General features: G+C 47.1%; 1 protein-coding gene across 1 annotated transcript in view; it reads right to left on the bottom strand.

Moving 5' to 3' along the window:
• Nucleotides 1–11,970, bottom strand: part of CSE1L (chromosome segregation 1 like) — a 276,453-nt gene extending 264,483 nt beyond the window's left edge. The window contains exon 1 of the mRNA XM_086932619.1: nt 11,828–11,970. The gene's annotated coding sequence lies outside the window, so the exon portion shown is untranslated. The remainder of the gene's footprint in view (nt 1–11,827) is intronic.
• Nucleotides 11,971–20,508: the final 8,538 nt, after the last annotated feature.

The following is a 20,508-nucleotide window of genomic DNA, read 5'->3' as shown; positions in this document are numbered from 1 at the left end:
CCTTAGTCCAAATCCTTACCTCTACCATGATGTAATCTATGCAGGAAAACTGACCTGGGCGGTTAAAAGTAGCATTAGCCTCCAGGTCAGATTGGGCACGGCCATTACAGGCTCTCAGAGTGCGCCATAGAGATGGAATTAATTTGAAGAGCTAGTGGTGGCCATGCCTTAATCAGAGGTATTTGAAGATCTGGAATGGACCCAAGCAAATCCTCCTCGCTCTTAATCTATTCTATGATGCCCGGCAGTGGTTCATATTGGCAGTTGAAATCCCCAGCGACAATCAAAGTGCTCTCCCCCTGTACTGTAGAAAAAAAATTATCTAAGAAATCCAATGTTGGTGATTCTTTTCCCATCCTAGTGGGACGAGAATAGACGTTAATAAGGATCACACTAAATTTGGACAATAAGAAAAGTCTAATACATTGAAAATCTAGGGTTGGGGTATCTAGTTGCGTCACTGTGCATCCTAAGTGCGAACCAATCAGGATGGACATTCCCCCAAACTGTCTACCCCTCTCCCCAGTCGAAGCCAGAGTATTGACTGACAAAAAGTCTAGCCTAAAGAAATGTTCCCTGGCCCAGGTCTCCTGTAACAGGGAGACATCAGACTGATCTATAAAAAGTCCCCAATCGGGGCTGGATAATTTGCTAGAGAGCCCTGCCACGTTCCAGGACAGGATAGTACGTTTATTATCAAATGTCATCTGCCCTCCACCATTATCAGTTGAGACCCTTGTAACTGTAGCTGGTTCAATGGGAGGACTAATATTATTTTCACTAACAGAATTGATAGTTTCATTCTCCTTGTGTTGCCCTAAAGGCAGAGCAAGAGATGACTGATGTAATCCTTCAGTTGCACCATGCCCTATTACATTCAAATTTGTTGGAGTATCCCTATTATGTAGGTTGATTCCAGTCCCAGAGATACTAATGATCTGACCATTATGGATGGATGATCTGACCATTATGAGTGGATGTATCAGGGGGGGGCTTGATGAATATCTACCTGCAATTGAGGCATTGCAGCCTTCCCAGTCAATCTACGTCCTCCAGTGGGGCATATCAATAAGATACAGGGATGCTAAAGAAAGGAAGAATTTGATGGGAACTATTAGGAGTGATATAAGAATTCATACCCAGTCTTTCATAATCATTGGAAAACTGAGAGACGCCCACCCTCCGGGAGCATGGGTAGAAATAATCTATTCTAGAGTAAGGGCTCCGATAGTCGTGGGATGATCCAAAGGGAATGAGGATCGAAATACTAGTCTTTGGGTAATTTCTGGGTGTCTAAAATTAATAATCACACAATCCCCATGGTTGGACATGTGTGGAGCCCACCCAAGCAACCTTCCTTACCATCAAAATCTCACCTGCCTTATCATATGGGAATTGCTTATATTTAGCCAGCCAAAACAAAATCTTATTGCGTAGCTCTAACTGCGATTCTTTAAGCCCTTGCTTAAATTCCGGTATTCCTGCCAGAATAATTACATAGAGGACAGCTCAGGGGGAGATTGATTATAGGAAGACAGGATTTTTGTGTCACACAACCACCTCCCCCCCCCCCCCCCCCCCCGAGTTCCCTACAGCAGATGACAGGACATTTGTATCAATAACAGTTGCATTTCTGCCTGTTGGTGGATTGCAGATAGAAGGCGCCCTCACAATATTAGGATTGTTCGCCTGCAAACTTTGGGATGGTAATCAGACAGGCCCTTGTCCACAGGCTGGAGTCCCTCCAATGTCATTTACACTACTAACTTCAAGATTTAAGAGAGCTCGATCTTGGGCCAATTTACTGACTTTAGATGGCTGCAATGACAGACTCGGAAGCGATTCCTGTATAATAGGAAGCCCAACGTTATGTAGGATAGATGTAGCATTAGCAGTGAATTCCTGGTTAGGGTGGGCTTGCAGTAGATTCTTGATAAGTGCAAGGTTCTGTAGGTGTTGAAGAATGGGGGCAATCTCTTCCCTCACGATCTCTCTACACTGGGCTAAAAAAAAAATAAAAAAAAAATAAAAAAAATCAACCATTAGAACTTGGGCCCGGGGGGGGGGGGGGGTAGGTCTGGTGTAGCGGGGACTTGGAGGAATTGGTCAGAGGAGTTCCACTATTGGTTGGCTTCACAATACCTCTGGCGGACCCTCCCCTTGCTTTTTTTTCCCCTTTAGGGCCCCCATTACTGCCTTGTTTTCTTTTCCTTGATTTACGGGTCTTAGCAGTAGTACCCTCAGATCTAGACTCAATACTTGGTATAGAAATATGTTAATTATTAGATGGAACCACATTTTGACAATCGCTCTGTTCTAAAAAGTTCGTTGGATCAGTTAAAGCAGGTGGCGTCGAAAGACAGCAATCGGGCGTAATTGAGAGACGTCTTTCAGTCAATTCTATTTCTGTTATAACAACTCCTATCGCCTTCTGGAGCATTAAGTCAATTCCTGTGGGCACTGATGGAGAAGGTGGATTGGACTTTGGTCCAGACCACTTGACTGCACAAGCGCGTCTCCCTAGGTACCTAATGGGGGATTTGGAAGCGCCATCACAACAACAAAAAACAATAAAAAATAGTTGCACAAACAGCGGTCCAACCAAGTAGCTTAGAAAAATTACAGTACCTCATATTTAGCTAAAGGATATAGAGCCCAAGAGTCCAAAAGTTAGGGGTGTGGCCCAGCCCCGCCTCTTCCGGGCAAGGACAGGCAAGGACGCATGCGTCCCGCGCTGCGGGAGCCCTGTAGGAGATTTAAAGCGCCTCCCAGCGCAGAAAGATGAGGCAGCGTGGCAGTCCCCTGTGGACTGTTCCGGTATGGAGCAGCAGGCTGGGGTGGCAATGAGTGTTAGCGTCCCGCAGGAAACCTGAATAGTGTGTGTGGTCTGAAGCAGCACTAGCTGGCTGTTAGACCCTAAAAGGTTGGGACCTGAAAAATAGGGGTACCCTAAGTGAGCCCCCCAGTACATGGGATCCAACGTCCAACACTGGAATGTGTGTTTGGGTATGATTAACATGTTGGATCCCAAACCTGACAGGTTTTGATGCAGCCAATATATAATTAGACATCTCATACTTGACTTGATGCCCACTATGTGTATTAAATGACGGACCAAACTTACAACGGCTAGAGAATAGACTCCGGAATTTGTAGGAGGTGTCCTGCTCCTAGCATCCTGCCTTCAGGATTGAAAGGCATACCTTAGGGGTGACTTATAGGTAAGGGCACACAGTTTTTGTTTTTTTAACATTTACGTCTGTATTTATCCATATTTATTTTGTGTTTTGTGTATAAATGTAGTTGAAAAACTGTACATTTCCATATTTACTCAAATGATAGACCCAAAGTCATACTTTGATGTATATTGTGTTTCAGCTATTTGAGTTGCCAAATATTACATAAAAAGTACACCCACTGGCAAATATTAGCATTATACCACAAAGGTATTTTGACAAAAGCAGTTATTTCAAGAAATGTCATCCAGTTATTTAATTTTCCATGCTGTCATCTGCTCAGCTGTTGGCCTGAATTCATGAAAGACAGCACGAAGAGTCGCTGAAAAGAGCACATTTTCTGTATTTATCCACGTTTAAAAATAAATGCAGACAGAAAACACACTGTTTTCCGTCTGTATTTATCTGTAAAAATCAGTAAAAACGGAAAACAGGGAGCCTTACTTATAGGTTTTAAGTGTAGTGACCTCAGATATAGGAAAACGTATATCTGTCGTAAGTGGTGCTAACACCAACTTACAAAGGCTGCAATGGCAGGCCTGTAGTCACAGTTTGAGTGGTCTCTCATGGGTGGCACAACACATGCAGCCCATGGGAGACACCTGGTGTCCCTATCCCCTGGGAAACTTAGTACCATATACTAGCAACTTAAAAGGGTACACCAGTAGCCAATTGGGAGGGTACCAAAGTACTTACCACAGTCCAATTTAGGGAGAAATCACAGTGACTGGGGTCCTGATTTGCAGGATCCCAGTCAGACTAGTCCAAAACACACAAACACCAGGCAAAAAGTGGGGGTAACCATGCCAGAAGGATCCTACCTCCCTACATGTATTATGCCCAAAAACGGCATTTCAAACTACAGTGTGCTGTGACTACCAATTACTTTGTCACATTATTTTCTTACAGGGACAGCATTCTGGTGAAAACCCTAGGAGACTGTTTCACCATTTTTTAGTACACCTTAGCGCGTGTGCACTCACATCTCCAAAGGGCCTAATTCTGGCTCTTCACCGTTGGTCCTGAAGAAAGCCTTTGCAAATTCATGCTATTTGGCTGAAACATGTAGACCCCTCACCCCTCGTAGGATGTATGAGATCAATTATATCTCCCGGACATCCGCAGTTCGTTCTTAATCCTGCCCCAGAACCCCATTATTGAAATTCTCCTGGTTATGAGGGGAATCTTGGAGACCGTTTTAATCCTCCTTTTTCACAAATTGTCACAAACAAAAAACTTGCTCCGCTGTAATCAGGCGGCTAAGTACACCTAGGATGCATTCAACACCCTAGGTGGGAACCCAATGATGAAAAATGCCACCAACTAGACTAGTGGGGGAGGGTTCTTTAAAAAAAAACTAATTCTTTTTTCCAAGTGATTGCTTTTGGATGCAGTTTGATTTTTTCGGGCCCCTCATTGTTGAAATAGATTATTTAGGGGAGAAGGACAAGCTCTTTCTGATCCTGGCTCCCTTTACCTGTTTGAATATCCAAGAGGAACTCTGCGGATTTTGTAATAGACCCCCAACAATGCAGAACTCTCAGTCTGATCCTGCACAGCCTGAAGAGATTCCTTAATATCATAATTTTATTTCAAATCACAAAGACCTTAAATAGTACATCACAACCAAATACATATGTTTCATACATCAGAGTGGTTATAAAATGCCAAAAAGTATAGCAATCTATTAAAAGGACCCTTAATTTTTTTTTTTTTTTTTAAAAGCATACAAATATTAAAACCATATAAGAATACATATCATTAAAATAGAATATATGTTGTTAAAAACTAGAATCTAGATACATTAGACCAGGCGCCTTGATCGTCTAATCCAGTGATACTCAAAGTACGGCCCGGGGGCCGTTTGCTGCCCTCTTGACCTTTAAATGCACCCCCTTGATGAAGAGCAGCACCAGCTGCTGTTTATTTGCTAGCACTAATATTTAGAAAAAGATGTTAAATAAATGGCCAAGCATTTATTAACGGGCAAATAAATGCTTGCATGTTTATTTAACATGTTTTAAAAACTTCTTACACTATCCATGACCCACCCAGACCCCCTCCCGCCACCCTGCTGGAATCAGAGCGGCCCTTGGCATCCCAAAAACCATACTTTGTGGTCCCTGGTCAAATGTTTGCGAGTACCCATGGTCTAATCCATAGAGGCAACAAAAATCTATCTAAGCCAACAACTACTCAGCTACTGTATGTGCTAAGGATTCCAAGTAACTCTAGATAATGTCCAGGTCCAATAAGCCTGCACAGGGGGATAATCCACTTGGCCTTCAAATTCTTATAGGATGGGCAAAAAAAAAAAAGAAAAAAAAAAAAAGGATGGACTAAGGATTCGGGGCTTTGCCTGCAAGCCGGGCATAAAGCATCAGAAAGTACATTGCAACACTACTTGCTGCAAAACAGTGTAGTGGGAAGAGTTTTATATCTAAATTGGAGGAACTCCTTAATATCTGAAATTAGACACTGCGCTTTGTAAGCACCATAAATGCCAGCCCTCATGGCTAAAAGTTTGATCTATAATAATACAGTTCCCAGTTACAAAAATATTTTCTTAAAACTCAAGACCACAACAGATTCAGGTACCTTCTCCTCCATATCCTCTAATTGATATAATTTAGACAATAAAATGCGTATCTCAAATTTTATCAAGGCCCTTCCATTCCTGCAACAGAATATCAACTGTATGTTGATGGACTGGCAACCAAGATGCAGAAGCCTTCACAAATTTCCTGAGTACTGTATCAGAGGACACAGATGGTGCGTCTTCTGCTGGAAAGCACATATTAGTGTGGATTCTGGCTAAAACATCCAGCAACATGTCTTTATCCATAAATGTACCTCTTTGTTCATGATGAGGCTTATTTCACTCCCTCTCAGTCTGTAGCTAAAGACGTAAGGGCCACCAGATTATTTGGGGAGGTAGGAGAACCAACACCAGAAATCGTTCACAAAACAATACTTCTCATTTTCTTTTCCAAACTTTCATTCACCTGCCAAGGCTGCTCTTTAGGATGAGATGGGCCGAGTCAGAAGAAGAAAGAGGGATAGAACGCTTCCCTAAGAAAACACAATAAAACACAGTAATATGCCTAAACTTGTGCAGTTAGCAAGTAACACTAAAGCTTAGCATACACCCACCCCCTTTAAACAGTTACGAGGCAGCCGGCTTTCAGCACAGGTTCCAAACTACTGCACAGGGGTAGAGGCATAAAAGACACAAGTGTGGACCACGGCCCGCGCATGCCCTGCCTTAAGATCAACAGGACCACGGTCTGATGGTACTCTCCCAACAAGCGGGACAAGAGCAGGAGACACATAAGGGCCGCCAGACACCAAATCGCAGTCCTCGCTCCACCATAGGCAAGCGTACCATAAAGAGATCAATGCCTATGGTTTCTGACCCAATGTCTCAGCAGCCAGGAAAACTGTCCAGTGAAAACTCCTCAGTTGACTAAGCTCCCGAGAGTCATTGCAGTAGATGTGCACTTTATCTCTTGAAACCAGCGCAGAAGGGTGCAGGCAAATGATGGCAAATGATGCAGGTCCAGGCACGGCCAAGACCCTACTTTCTAGTCTCAGTCGAATACATGACAAAACAAGCATTTACAATGCAACGGTTTCGCCTTTGGAAAAGTTTGAGCTATTGGCATTGTAAATGACAAAATTTGTATTTATGTGTTGGTTTTGAAAACAGATAAATAAATGGCATTGTCATTTACATTGCCAATAGCTCTAACTTTTCCAAAGGCGAAACCGTTGCATTGTTAATGCTTGTTTACTAACTATTGGTGGATGGATTTTATGCCAGTTCAGAAAGTGACATGATCATAAAAAATGTGAACACGGTCGATAAAGGACACATGCATTGCTGGCAGCGATTTGTCAGTAAGTTGTGTGCCAGCTCATCAAATAGTTTACCTGCAAAACCAGACATGTTGAAGCCTTCGGAGGGAGATAATGCGACTCTCCAATCCCTACTGCACACAGTGGCACAGGCACTGGCATATATCAACTCAAATAAACGACATTTGAAACTATAATGAAAACCTTGACCTCTCAAAGAAAAGAAAAAAGGACGACCAGCTGGGGACCATGAACCTCCAGCTCCGAACATCATCTGATGGATCCAACGACTCGTGTGCAAAGCTTTCCATAGTTGCAGAGGTAAAGACCTTCCTAGTCAGGGAGTTTAACTTCCTATGCATTTTGAAGTCACTTGATCATACAACCTACGTGCAGACACAGTTGCAGATCATCCTTTTGAGAGACCTGCACGCTGCACTTAGGTTAGCACACCACATGAATGCACCGTATCTATAAAGAACGCTATGTAATACTTATATGGAGGCTTTGAGCTAAATCTACTACGAGTCACTCACTTACAAGACCTGGTTTGCAGACGCATGAAAGGCAGCACTGTTCCAGGCAGGGCATCATACCAAAACCCATTGTTTAATAACACTGCGACCAAGTCTACATTTTTAAAGTACCATGTTCAGAAATACGCTGTGATGGACTATTGTCAGGGCTAGATTTGGAGGGCTGTATGTCAGGAATACCTAAGAGAATTTAATATTACCTATTTTAAGTTCAGCAATTTGCCGACACCTGATTCAAATGCACTTTGACAAGTTGAGGACAGTAGAGGGGGAGATGCGCGGGCACGGTGATCTGACAGATCAGTGCAGGGGACGAGCACACACGTGATCTGACAAATAATGAACAGCACACACGTGCTACGTGGCCAAAGGGGACGGCTCGCTCATATCACACGTGGGCAGAGCGGTCTGTCACGGGAACCGTGAGGGTGACCGGACACCCCGGAATGGGTGCACATCTAGGTGGAACGTCAACACAGGGAACTCTGGGGCTCCTCCCTCAGACTGTCGTGGGGTGGGGGAGGAAGTGTGAGGAGCGTGGCCCGTTAAGAAGAGGCCCAGCGGCAGTGCTATAAGTCCTGATCGAGGAGAACCCAAGGCCTTCCCTTGCCCCCTCTGTTTCCTTGACTTTGCCATCTCCCCGCATCCCGCCCGCTGCGCAGGTCTAGGCTCACCTCAGTCCCCGTTAGGGTTAGGGGCGTGGCGTTTCCCGACTCAGCTTGGCTCCTGCCCTGTCCCTCTCTGTGAGCTGGGCTCACGCGTCTCTCTGCTGCTGCCGCATCTCGGCTCCTGGGACGCCAAAATGGCGGCGCTGCTGACGGTGCAGGAACGGGGCTGGCGGCGGCAGCCACTTTCACTCACAGAGAGCAGGGACATGGGGAGCCATGGCGGGGGGCCATTTGCCAGGCCAGAGCAATCGAGTGAGCACAAGAGCCAAACACGGGAAACCTGACAGGCACCCAGAGCTGAGGCAGGGGTTCTGACCCTGTGTGGTAGGTCACGCGAAGGTAGTTTGGAGAGTGCCGATCAAGATTTAACGCGGGGGGAGGGGGGAGGAGTATAACCAGGAGTGGCGGTCAGACATGGCACTAAATGGCGAAGTACGAACCAATTTACCAAAATATGTAAATCCGATAGTAACAAGTCAGGTCCCGGGCCGGCAGCCAATCACAGCGCGGCCCGGGAATGACGTCACGGGGGTGTCCCGGCCGGCAGATTCGGGGGCGTGTGTTTCGCGCTCTCCCCTTCCCATTGGCTGGAAGGTAAAATTCCAGTCAATGGGAAGAGGAGAGGGCGGTACTTAAAAAAAGACACAGAAACGCCCCCGAATCGCGTTTTCACGGGAAAGCGTGATTGACAGCCTCTGTCTCCCAATGGCTAGCCTCCATTTATGGAGCTAGCCAATGGGAAACAGAGGCTGTCCGAACATCCCTACTGAAGACAAAAGTTTTCGATCTGGGAGGGGCACTGCGTGCCCCTCACCAGGTCGAAACCTAAAAATAGGACTGCAATAATGCAGCATAGCCTTATATGGCTGAAGATGAGTGAAGCCTTCTGTTGAATTTCTCGTTTTCTCTTATGAAAGAGGTGTGGGATCACATCATGCACTTACTTGGCGGAGACAAAGGAATAATGTGTTCTCAATTCTGCTGTTTGCACTAGGAGCATTCTGATTGCATATTAATAAAAATATACCTTCTGAAAGTACTATAAGGACAGTTGGCGGCAGCCTGTTAACCTGTATACAACCAAACTTGTGTATAATACATTTTTTAAACTGCAATAACCTCACTTGTTCTGTTTGTAATTCAACATGTATGAGTGAATGTATGATTTGCTGGAAGTAGCAATCACACCGCGCAGGGATTTAAAAATAAAAAAAAAAAACGTCATTCTTGTCCTGAAGAAAGCAGACAGACCCACTGGGCATTGAAACCAGCTGAAACTTGTCGACCTCAGATGCAGGGGCGGCTCCTCCACTAAGGCAGACGAGCATCACCCCTCAGCACTGCAAAAAAAGGAAAATCAAAATAACGCAATGTTATTTTATTTTTCCGTGCTACAACAGCTTTGTGGGCAGGGCGGGGCTTCTCTGCTCGCAGGGGAGGGGAGCAGTAGTTTACACACTCCAAGTGTGCATGAATGTTTGACCGACCCTCTTGGGTCTGCCAAACATTCATGCGCACTTTGCATGTTATCCACCCAGGCTGCATTACAGACTGGGTGGCGAACATGCCCCAGGCTCCCATTCCCTGGCTGAGCGCCGAACCATGGCCCTCATACAATCACAATGCAGCATTAAAGCATTATGATTGGTCAGGGGAACCTGGGTGGGTGCTTCCTGTTCCTGCTAAGCAGAATGAAGGAAGAGGACGCAGAGGACCGAGGAAAGGCGACGGCCGGCCAGCAGGTAAGTGTTTTTATTTTTTAACACCCCTTCCTGCCCCACTAAAGCCACTTGGGAGCAACCGCCACTGCTCAGATGTCTAGGGCCATGATACTCTTTGGACATCCCACTGTTTTTAGTCTTGCCTAAGGAACCTGGGGGGGAAAGGGCTGGGATCTGGTAGGGAGTTTTAATCCACTATCAAATCCCTAGGCTGTAGAATAAGTGCTCCTCTTACAAATGCATTGAGCCCGCCCAGTCTCACTAGGTGAGGAGGGTGTGGGTACAATGATGAAGCAGGACACAGGAGGGACCTGTGGGTTAGGACCTAAAATTATATCCTAGAGATATGTTGATCACACAGTTTCCCCAAGGTGTTGATCTCATACACTCATGTGAAAGACCAGGGGCCACGAAACCATCTAAAAAATATTGGGATTTAAGAAAAAACAAGGTAACCCACCTTCAGTGTTGTTACCCTTAGGTTACACACAGACATTTAAAGAGCTTGCATTCAGAAACTGAGCTCTCTTACCAAGGGCCACGAAACCATCTAAAAAATATTGGGATTTAAGAAAAAAACAGGGTAACCCACCTGAAGTGTTGTTACCCTTAGGTTACACACAGACATTTAAAGAGCTTGCATTCAGAAACTGAGCTTTCTTACCAAAATGACGTATTCCCACAGATTAAATGACATGCAATTTATTTTTCATTTAAAGTGCAAACATTACATTTTATAAGCAGTTGCCGATAGGTGAAAGCCAAACGAAATAGTAACGAGTATTTGGCTTTTTTGCTGCATGTATGATTGCTGCATGCATGACTGTCCCCAAATGTACACGCAATCACAGTTCTCATACTTATTTTTATACACCTCGATCAATGTGAGAGATACACTTAAGTGATACTAAGGGCAGGCGTTCAATGAAAAGCATGTGCAGGCTTAACTACGCCTTTCTAGAAAGCATCACTCAGGCACAAATAACAGAAACATATGAGTTTGCTTTAACTCACACTGGGCGTATATAGGCGCAGAACGCAATGTACCATCTCAAATTAACACGAATAAAAATGTGTCCAAACGGGTAGGACAAATATGCATATAAATCTAGCGGTCTCAAAGTGATAGAATCCACAGCTTTAAAAAAGGATCTGCAAACAGAAACTCAACCAATCAAAGCTGGATTAGCGTGAAAGCAAATGTCAATGTTGACAGTTCATCTTTCGCCAACGACAGTAGCCACTGCAGATCGAACGTGTTCCATTTTTAAAAAGGAGATCTGAGTACATTATAGCAAAAAGTGACCCCAAAGATATTTGGACTTTTCACCAACATACTTCAAGTGCTTACTGTTGGCATGCCAATAAAAGAAGTGACATGCGTCATAAATTGGAAGGTTTGTGGCCCTTATTTACTCCAACGTTATAAAGTCCGGTCAAAAACCGGCCTCTCACTTTTTAGCACCTTGGTGTTCTCTAAATGTCCAGAGAGCCCTAAATGTGCACAAGGCAATTAAATCCCAGTAGCAGCTGCTAAAAGGATGTCCAGCAGCAGACCACATTCAGTAGCCGTAAGGTGCTTTGGTGGCTGCAGGCTGCCATGGTTATAAACAGACTTGCTCTGACACACGAGGGCATGTGCTCTGGTGGGTGGTGCCAGTTCTGCCTGTACAGGGAGTTCCCTGTGCTTCCTAAGAGACATAATCCATGACAAGCAGTTACGAGCGTACCACTCCAACTCCTATACAGGTGTCCTTTTCAGACTCAACAGCCACCACTGTGGCATACTAAAGGGCGCCGAGCGTTACCTCCTCCTGGAAGGATGGCGGGTATCTGCAGATCCGCAGGATAGAAGCTCCGTACACCTCCCTCCACCTCACATTCAAACCCCGGCAAAATGGCGCGTTGCTGACCTCACCACGCAGGCGCAGTGCGGCGTGCCTGGAATCCTGATGCAAACTCCCTTGACCGTAATGTGACATCAGCGCGCAGGCGTAGTGCGTTTTGCTTGCCTGACGCAAGACGCAGGCGCAACAGAAGAGGTCTGGAATTTGCCATTTGCAATGCATAATAATGATTGATCATAGAAGTGACTAATGAAGCAGACATACTGGGTTACGTTGATTGTGAGGTAGCCATACGCTGTTTCACCGGCTTTCTCCCATCTTTGAATAGGGATGATTTACCTCCTTGAGATAAGACTTTATGGACTTCTACTAACACAGTCCAGTCTTGATAAAGATATATATTTTTATGAATAATATTTCTTTAAATGCTGCTGAAAATCAGTATTTTTTACTCTTAATTTTATGATTTGTCATTCGTAAAATATACCATAATCGATCACTATAGGGATAATAAATACTACGGTATAGGTAAGGAAAACTCGGAAAATCGACAGGGGACGTTCTTTGTGGAGCCCCGGGCAGAATAGGAACATGCAATTTATTTTTCTTGGATCTGTTTAATTGACATTTTTTAGATAGATTATGCATATTACAAGTTTAAATGTTACTTACCAGAGCACAAGTTACATTAAAAAACATATTATGCAAAACTATACAATTGTATGTTAGCAAAAGCATATGTGGAAATTTATGTCCATACAGCTTTAAGTCTTGCAACAAATAGAACACGCACAGGAATTGTAACGGTAAAAGGTACATTTTGTATACATACAAGAGGTGCCCGCCTGTAGGTGCGCGTTTGATGTGGACACTGCTATTAATCCCTTGTAACTTTGCTGTATCGCCAAGGTTATTGATCAAACAGCTTATATATACAATCCCAAAACTCGTAACAACAAATAATGGGGGAGGAACGTGGATAGGCCTAGGTGGAAAAGGGGGCACGCAACCTTAACCACTGTGCTACTCCTGCAATTTAAATCGGTTAGGTCTGTTGGCATGGTCCTGCACCCGATTCATTGTGTGTGATATTTACTGCACGCTCCATACTTTATGATGGCTGGGATTTCAGCAAAGGTGTGATTCAAGACAATTCGGCATTTGGGTTGTCTGCAGAATCTCCTGGAGCTAATTCAAGTTGAAGCATCATTAGGATAATGTTCAAGGCTGCCAAAAATGGATATATGTGTAATCCAAGGTGTAGGGGAGTAAGGGTTCGCTGCACTCAGGGGCTTACATACACAACAATAACTGACACCACACGCTTTGCATAGTAGTGTGGACCGGAAGCCTCGAGCAACCTCCGTCCATTTATTTATAGCCTTCTGGCCACGCCTGGCCAGAAGGTGCTACAATGTGTGTAGGTGCTTCCGGGTCTCAGCTGAGACCCGTGAAACATTAGAGCGTCACATCCCTTCCCAACTTGGTATTTTGTTCTGGACATTTTTCACAGTCAACATGCAAAGTCTGCCAATCTCTGGCTCGGCCTGGGATTCGGCCGGAGGTTGTGATGACTTTGACTCCGGGCTGTTGAGGGCTCAGGTTCTCTCCTCGCCGGAGATGGCGGGGTGATGGCAGATCCACCATCTACGCTGGGGTTACCGGCATCTTCAGACTGGCTAGCGACTTCAGGGGTTGACCTGTCACCAGCCATCGGGGTTTCAGACACAGATGGGATGCGTTTGAACCACGATACATTCCTGGTCACCTCTTCCCCATTTCGCTGTACAGTCACAGCAGTGCCTTTCGTCGCTTTGATTGTCCACGGCTCTGCTTCATATGGGGTACGGAATTTCCCTCCGGGTCTACGTGTTCGTATCAACACGGCGTCTCCGGGGACTAGCTCTCTTTCTCGTGCCCGCCTCCTTCGGCTCGCCCGTTCATTGGTCTTCCTCCTTCGCTCTTAGGTGGCCGCCGGCACATACGGTTCGGGCGCCCAATTGTCGGCCATCGGCAGTAAGTCTCGTCGTGGTCCCGCAAACATTAGCAACCACGGGGATCTTTGTGTGGTACTGTGTGGAGTGCTCCGATATTCCCTCAGGAAGTGCTGGAGGGCTTTTTCCGGGTCTGTCCCCTCGACCATGGCTATCCTCAGGGTCCTATTGACAGTCCTCATAAATCTTTCCGCTTCGCCGTTAGCCTGAGGCCACTGAGGCGTAACTCGATGGTGTTTTACCCCTAGGTTTTGTAAGAATTCTTTAAATTCGCTACCTTGAAACGGCGGCCCATTGTCTGTTTTGATCAATTGGGGAATTCCGAACATTGCAAAGATCTTTCTGAGGATCGGCTGCACATTTGCGAAACTGGTGGACGAGGACACCTCGACCACGGGGTATTTGATATAACTGTCTATCAACACTACTGTCACTCTCCCATCAGGAAAACTGCCGAAATCCAGACTGACCCAGGTCCATGGTGACGGAGAAGGGTCCTCAGTAATAACAGGCGCTGGTGTATCCGGCAGACTGGTGAGCTGGCATGCTCGGCAGTTCCGTACAACATTGTCGACTTTCTCATCCATGTTGGGAAACCACACTTTCTCCCTCATTCGGGCCTTCATCCTTCGCGTTCCTTGATGACCTTCATGGGCCAGCGAGGTCGCCTGGTCTTGGAGAGTGATGGGGATTACTACTCGTGATCCTCGAAATATGAGTCCATTATTTGCTCTGCTGAGCTCGTTGTGCACCTTCCAGAACTGTGATAAGCGCGCACGGTCTGCCTCATTCCAGACACTGACATTGCGCAAAAAGTTCTCCCAGGACCCAGCTTCTATCGCTTCCTTGACTCTTGTCACTACTGCATCATTGTCATACTGGGCCACGATGTCGTTGGCCACTAGTGCTTGGGGACACGACAGTTGAGAAACCATATCCACAAATTCCTCTGTCTGCATTTCTTGATCTAGTGCCACGCTTGCGTCGACCGGAGGATGGCGTGACTGGGAGTCTGCTGGGTTCTTTGCCCCCGGTCTGTAGACTAGATCCATTTGATAGTGTTGGATCTGGATGGCCCATCTCTCAATCCGAGGCGGGGGGTGCGGAGCTCTTCCTTTAAACAAAGGTATCAGCGGTTGATGATCTGTGACCATCCGGAATGGATGGCCAGTTATATACAGGTGGAAATGGTTGCAGGCCCATTTCACCGCCAACGCCTCTCTCTCTATTTGTGAATATCTTGCCTCCGTTGCTGGGAGGGCCTTGCTCGCAAAGGCTAGGGGGACCCACACTCCTGGTTCTGCCTCCTGCATTAGCAGCGCGCCCAAACCTACCGGGCTGGCGTCCACCAGTATCTCCGTCTGTCTTGCCGTGTCGAAATACGCAATCGTTGTGCTGTCTAGTAGTGCCACTTTCACTTTGTCGAATGCCTCGGCCTCCGTCTTGGACCATTGCCAGGGATTTTCCTTTTTCGTCAGGTTCCGCAGTGGTTCCGCTATGGTGGCTAGCTGAGGGTTGAAACAGGCACAGTACTGCGCCATGCCCATGAAACTTCTCACTTCCGACGCTGTTGTTGGGGCTGGAGCACACTTTATGGCTGACGAATCCCGGGGATCTACCCTGACTCCCTCCGAGTCAAAGACGTACCCAAAGAACTCTATGGATTGCTTAAAGAATTGGCACTTCTCTTTGTGTAGTGTGACTCCAAATTCTGCCAATCTCCGAAGCGTGGCTTTCAACCTCCGATGGTGTTCTTCACTGGTCTTCGCATGGATGAGTATGTCATCACTGATGTTTAGCACTCCATGCAGCCCTGACAAGACCTCCTTGATTGTGGGGGTGTAACAACTGTTTGCCGACTCAAGGAGGGGCCACCGCATAGACTCACCAGGATTCCACCGCGCCGCTGGGTCCCTGACGCTGTGGTCGCCCCCGCCGCCGAGCAGCCCACATCGCCCGGTCGCAGAGCGGGGCGGACCACAGATCCCAGCTTGCCCCGGGACTACATCGCCCACTTCCTGTTTCCTGCGCCTGGAGGCGCACAAAAGGCAGCAGCTCCCACTGAGGAGCGGGGGTGTAACAACTGTTTGCCGACTCAAGGAGGGGCCGCCGCATAGACTCACCATGATTCCACCGCGCCACTGGGTCCCTGACGCTGTGGTCGCCCCCGCTGCCGAGCAGCCCACATCGCCCGGCCGCAGAGCGGGGCGGACCACAGTCCCCAGCTTGCCCCGGGACTACATCGCCCACTTCCTGCTTCCTGCGCCTGGAGGCGCACAAAAGGCAGCAGCTCCCTCCGCGTCGCGGACGCGCGCGGGCGTCGCCGGGCTGAGCCCGGGCAGAGGGCGGGCCGTCTGTGGCCGCCAGGGGACGACAGAGGACAGGACAGGCCACGTCCCTAAAAATTGTGCCTCCAGAATAGGTAAGAGAAAGCTACAGACCTCAATTACAGGGGGCACTAGTAAAGTTAAAATTGCACGAAAATCTAATGCTTCTGAAAATATTATGACTTATCTAACATCAGCGGTGGGGAAGCTAAATAAAGAAATTGCAGAGAAAGAACGGGAACTCGGGCTGGATAGTGCATCCGTAGACCCTGCAGACTCTCCTATACTCATGAAACAACTGATACCTCTAGAGCCCACGATTACTATTGTTACTGTAAACGACATTGTACATGAGCATCAATATATATCAGGTCAAGAAGACCCCAAAGTAGACACAGATTTGAATGAGCACGGCCAAACTCAGGAGGTGGAAGTACAAAATACGCAAAGGGCCAGAAGGATAGGAAAAAACCACAAAATCCAATCCCAGCGAAACAGATATAAAACAAAACCACGGCAGCCTCCTACTAAGTTTGAAAGCACGATAAAGGAAATGATTGAAAGGGTCCTAACAGATACCATTGAAACCACGTTGATTAAGATTTCCAATGATATCGTGGATACGTTAAAAGACTGTGTCTCTGATATACTGGGCAGATGTGATAGAATGAATACACTGTTAATTAAAAAGGTCACGGAACATTTACCCCTGGAGCCACGGCAGACTCTACTTCAACAAGCTCAACCAATGGAAGTGACAAAAAACAGTGACCCAATAACCTCACATTTCTCCCCTTTACCCCAAATACCTATTCTGGACACTATACCTAAAACAAAAATATCTGATAAAGTACCACATATACCTTGCCAGAACGCTTCTAATCCTCAGCACAATAAAAGAGTTAATCTCAATGAAGAGGGTCTACCTAAAGGAACTAGTCAAGGCCCTGGAAATGGACAACGTCCAAAACCTTTGGCCAATTTACCACCAGAGGCTACACCTTTTGTGGCTGTATTGGTCAATGTCCCGATACTTAAACCTGGAGAGACAGAAACCCAGGGCACCCTAATGGAAAATATAAAGAGATGGAGCGACACAAACTGCTCAGGACCAAGGGATGTTTCATCATTTATAAGCACGGCAAGAAGAGTTGCTTGGCTGGGATCCACAGGAAAATGCTTGCCTGATGACTGTGTCATAATAAACTTCAGCAAACCTCACGTTTGTACTAGGTTATTCTGGGATGCGACCAACATAACACCGGGACAAATTCGAGCAGTCCCTCTGGGCTTCTTCTATCCCCGTCCACAGCAACAAACTCTCTTGCAGAATACGAATGCAGGAATTAGTAACCCAAAACATAACACTCGCCTAGCTACCTGGGCAACACAGCCACCAAGTTTCCAAATGAATTACACCAAAAAACGTACTGTGGATACTGTTACTAATCTGGAACTGACAAATAGATTTGCAGCCTTATTAGATCTTGATGAGAACAATTGACTGTCTTACCAAGAGAGGGATTAGAAGCAGATTTGTGCAACCTCCAATAACTTGCCGGCAGAAGGGAGATCCCTGAAAATAATGACTTGGAACATTGCTGGTCTCCGATCCAAAAGGGAAGACACATTATGGCTAGAGACTATAAAACAGTATGATGTGGTTGCGCTACAGGAAACTTGGGACACCGAATGTAATTTCTGGGTAGAAGGTTATGCATCCTACTTTTTACCAGCCCAAGAGTCACACATAGGGAGAAGCAAGGGAGAGCTAGGGTTCTTAATCTCAGTGAGTCATCTGGGGACGATGAAAGTATTAAATGCAAACTCCCCTAACTGTTTAGTCTTGGAGGTATCCATGTGCACTGGAGAAAAAATTCTATATGTTAATTTTGTAATGCTATTGACGGTACACATGGCAGTGAGAATACTGCAATGTTGACTAAATTTTAAAATGAGTATAAAGAGGGTCAATCTACTTTCGTTCATTTTATTCTTTTGGGCGATTTTAACACACACTTATGCGAATTGAATTGTCAGTATGGAGCCTGCATGGAAGATGATTATTTGACCCATTCGCACTTTGAACACTCGGCTAAAGGGGGTGCCCTAGAAGAACTTCTGATAGATATAGATCTTTCAGAACCAGAATTTGTAAACCCCAAAGATAGAGTGGCAACATATAGTGCGAGGGGCAGTAATACAATAATAGATTTTACCTTTGTGTCACCAAGCATGCTTAAGAATGTTATCTTTTATAATGCAATACAGTCGACATTCAGCGACCATAACCCGGTAATTATGGAATTAATTAACAGCAACCCAACCATAATAAATAACGAAACCCAACCTAACTATCCTCTAAAAGTTTGGGCCCAGGGGCGTGGCTACCAGCCAAGCATGGCGGCAGCATAGTGTGAGAGCTCCTGAAGGCACTGCGGCCTAATTCTTAATCCGACACATTTATCCGCTGCATCACCCACCCGAAGCGGCAGCATTCGGGTCCGGAGCGGAATCACCGGGTCGATTTCTGGCAAAAATCGAGGACCGGAACCCACCAAACCACGCACGGGCGCACTGGGGCCTGTGACCAGGACAGAAGCAACGACCTCGAGTGAGCCACCGGACCCGGCGGAAGTGAGACCGGGCCGGCCTGACAGAGGAGGCACTTCCCGGCGCACCGCCTAAGGCACAGAACCACCCACAACGACAACCGGAACGGCAGAGACACCCACGGAGCTACTGCCAAAAGCTGTACTGCCCATTTACAGCTGCCGGCACCTGCTAAGCGGCAGCGAAAAGAGAGAAAGCAAACTCGGAGGCGGGAGGCGGACGGAGCGGCCGGCGGAGAGCTACGACACGGTGAGCTCCCCCAGGGGATAAGCGATTGGCCCTGAACGTCCATATCTGAAGCCCGGCGACCACAATGGGAGGAGCAGACCCCATTCACTCCCCGGGACGGTGCGGCTGAGGAGACTGAAGCGGGTGCCCCCGGGGGACGGAGGGAGAAGACATCAATGCGCTTATAAACGCGGGGGGAAAACCGGCAGCGCCAGACCACAGACGAGGGTGGCGATCCTAACCCACTACAGATACTACGGCCCCCAAAGTCAATGCAAGAGACACCCTGGCGGGACCTCGACCAGAACAGTAGCGACCCCACCACAAGGGACACACCGGGGGTATTGTGAGTACCCGATACCTATTCTGCCTAGCAACGCCACGGCCGACCTGACGCTGCCTGAGAGACCTAACACAAGAGTCACTAAATCTGTCCGGTCTATGACGCAACCAGTGGCGGACAGCGGCTTAGTGCACTAGACATTAAAAGAAGGGGATCGGAACACCGCAATCATCACGGCCGTTGCAGCGGCCTTCCAGACGGCGACAGCGCGGAGATCCACACTTACTGGCCGGGAGTGTCCCAAACAAAGGTCGGTGCAGTGCCAATGAGTAAATGAGAAGGACCCCCACCTAAACGAGCGGAATATCGGAGTGCACGCCGGCCCGCCGCCCCCTGCCCTGCACGCCGGGGATAAAGTCAATCAATCAACGCAGATCACGGCGCAGAGAGGGACGACCCCAGACTCCGCAAGTCTCCACGCCATGGCGGGCAAAGGAACCAGGAGTGGATCCACACAAGCCAAGCTAGATAAGTTTGCATACAGCCAACACGGACAATCGCATAACAATGGGCGCAACTCCACGGGTGCTGCCCCAGAAACGGAAGGGACCAAAAGGATAACGCTAGAGGACATTATGAGAACCCTCACAGAAGTCAAAACAACGGTAGGCTCCATCTCCTCTGAAGTCACGCTGTTACGTGCGGACTTCCAAAAAATGACTGAAAGGGTATCCCAAGTGGAGGTGGTCACGAAATCTCTTGTGGAAGACACGTCAGAACTACAAATAGCCATGGAACGCATGGAGAAAGTCACCAAGATCCTACAGGATAAGCTGGACGACCAGGAAGGGCGTTCCTGAAGGAATAATGTACGCATCCTTGGACTTCCAGAAACGGAAGGGAAGGGGGCTATGGACCTCTACGTCGAGGATCTCATAACGACCAAGCTGCAACCCAAAGGACTATCCCACGTCTTTTCAGTAGAAAGAGCGCACAGGGTTCCGGGTGGAGCACCTAAGCCAGGAGCGGCGCCGCGACCTGTGCTGGCCAGACTCTTCAACTTTAGAGACAGGGATGCAATCCTACAAGCAGCGAGGGTCTCCCCACCTGTTAAGATTCAGAACGCAACCTTGTCCTTCTTCCCGGATTACACGGCGGAGGTAGCCAGACGCCGCAAATCCTTCACGGAGGTGAAGA

Source organism: Lissotriton vulgaris, chromosome 7, assembly GCF_964263255.1.
Source record: "Lissotriton vulgaris chromosome 7, aLisVul1.2, whole genome shotgun sequence".
Classification (NCBI taxonomy): Eukaryota; Metazoa; Chordata; class Amphibia; order Caudata; family Salamandridae; genus Lissotriton; species Lissotriton vulgaris.
The sequence above is the reverse complement of the archived record's forward strand: the minus strand, read 5'-3'. Positions and strand labels throughout refer to the sequence as shown.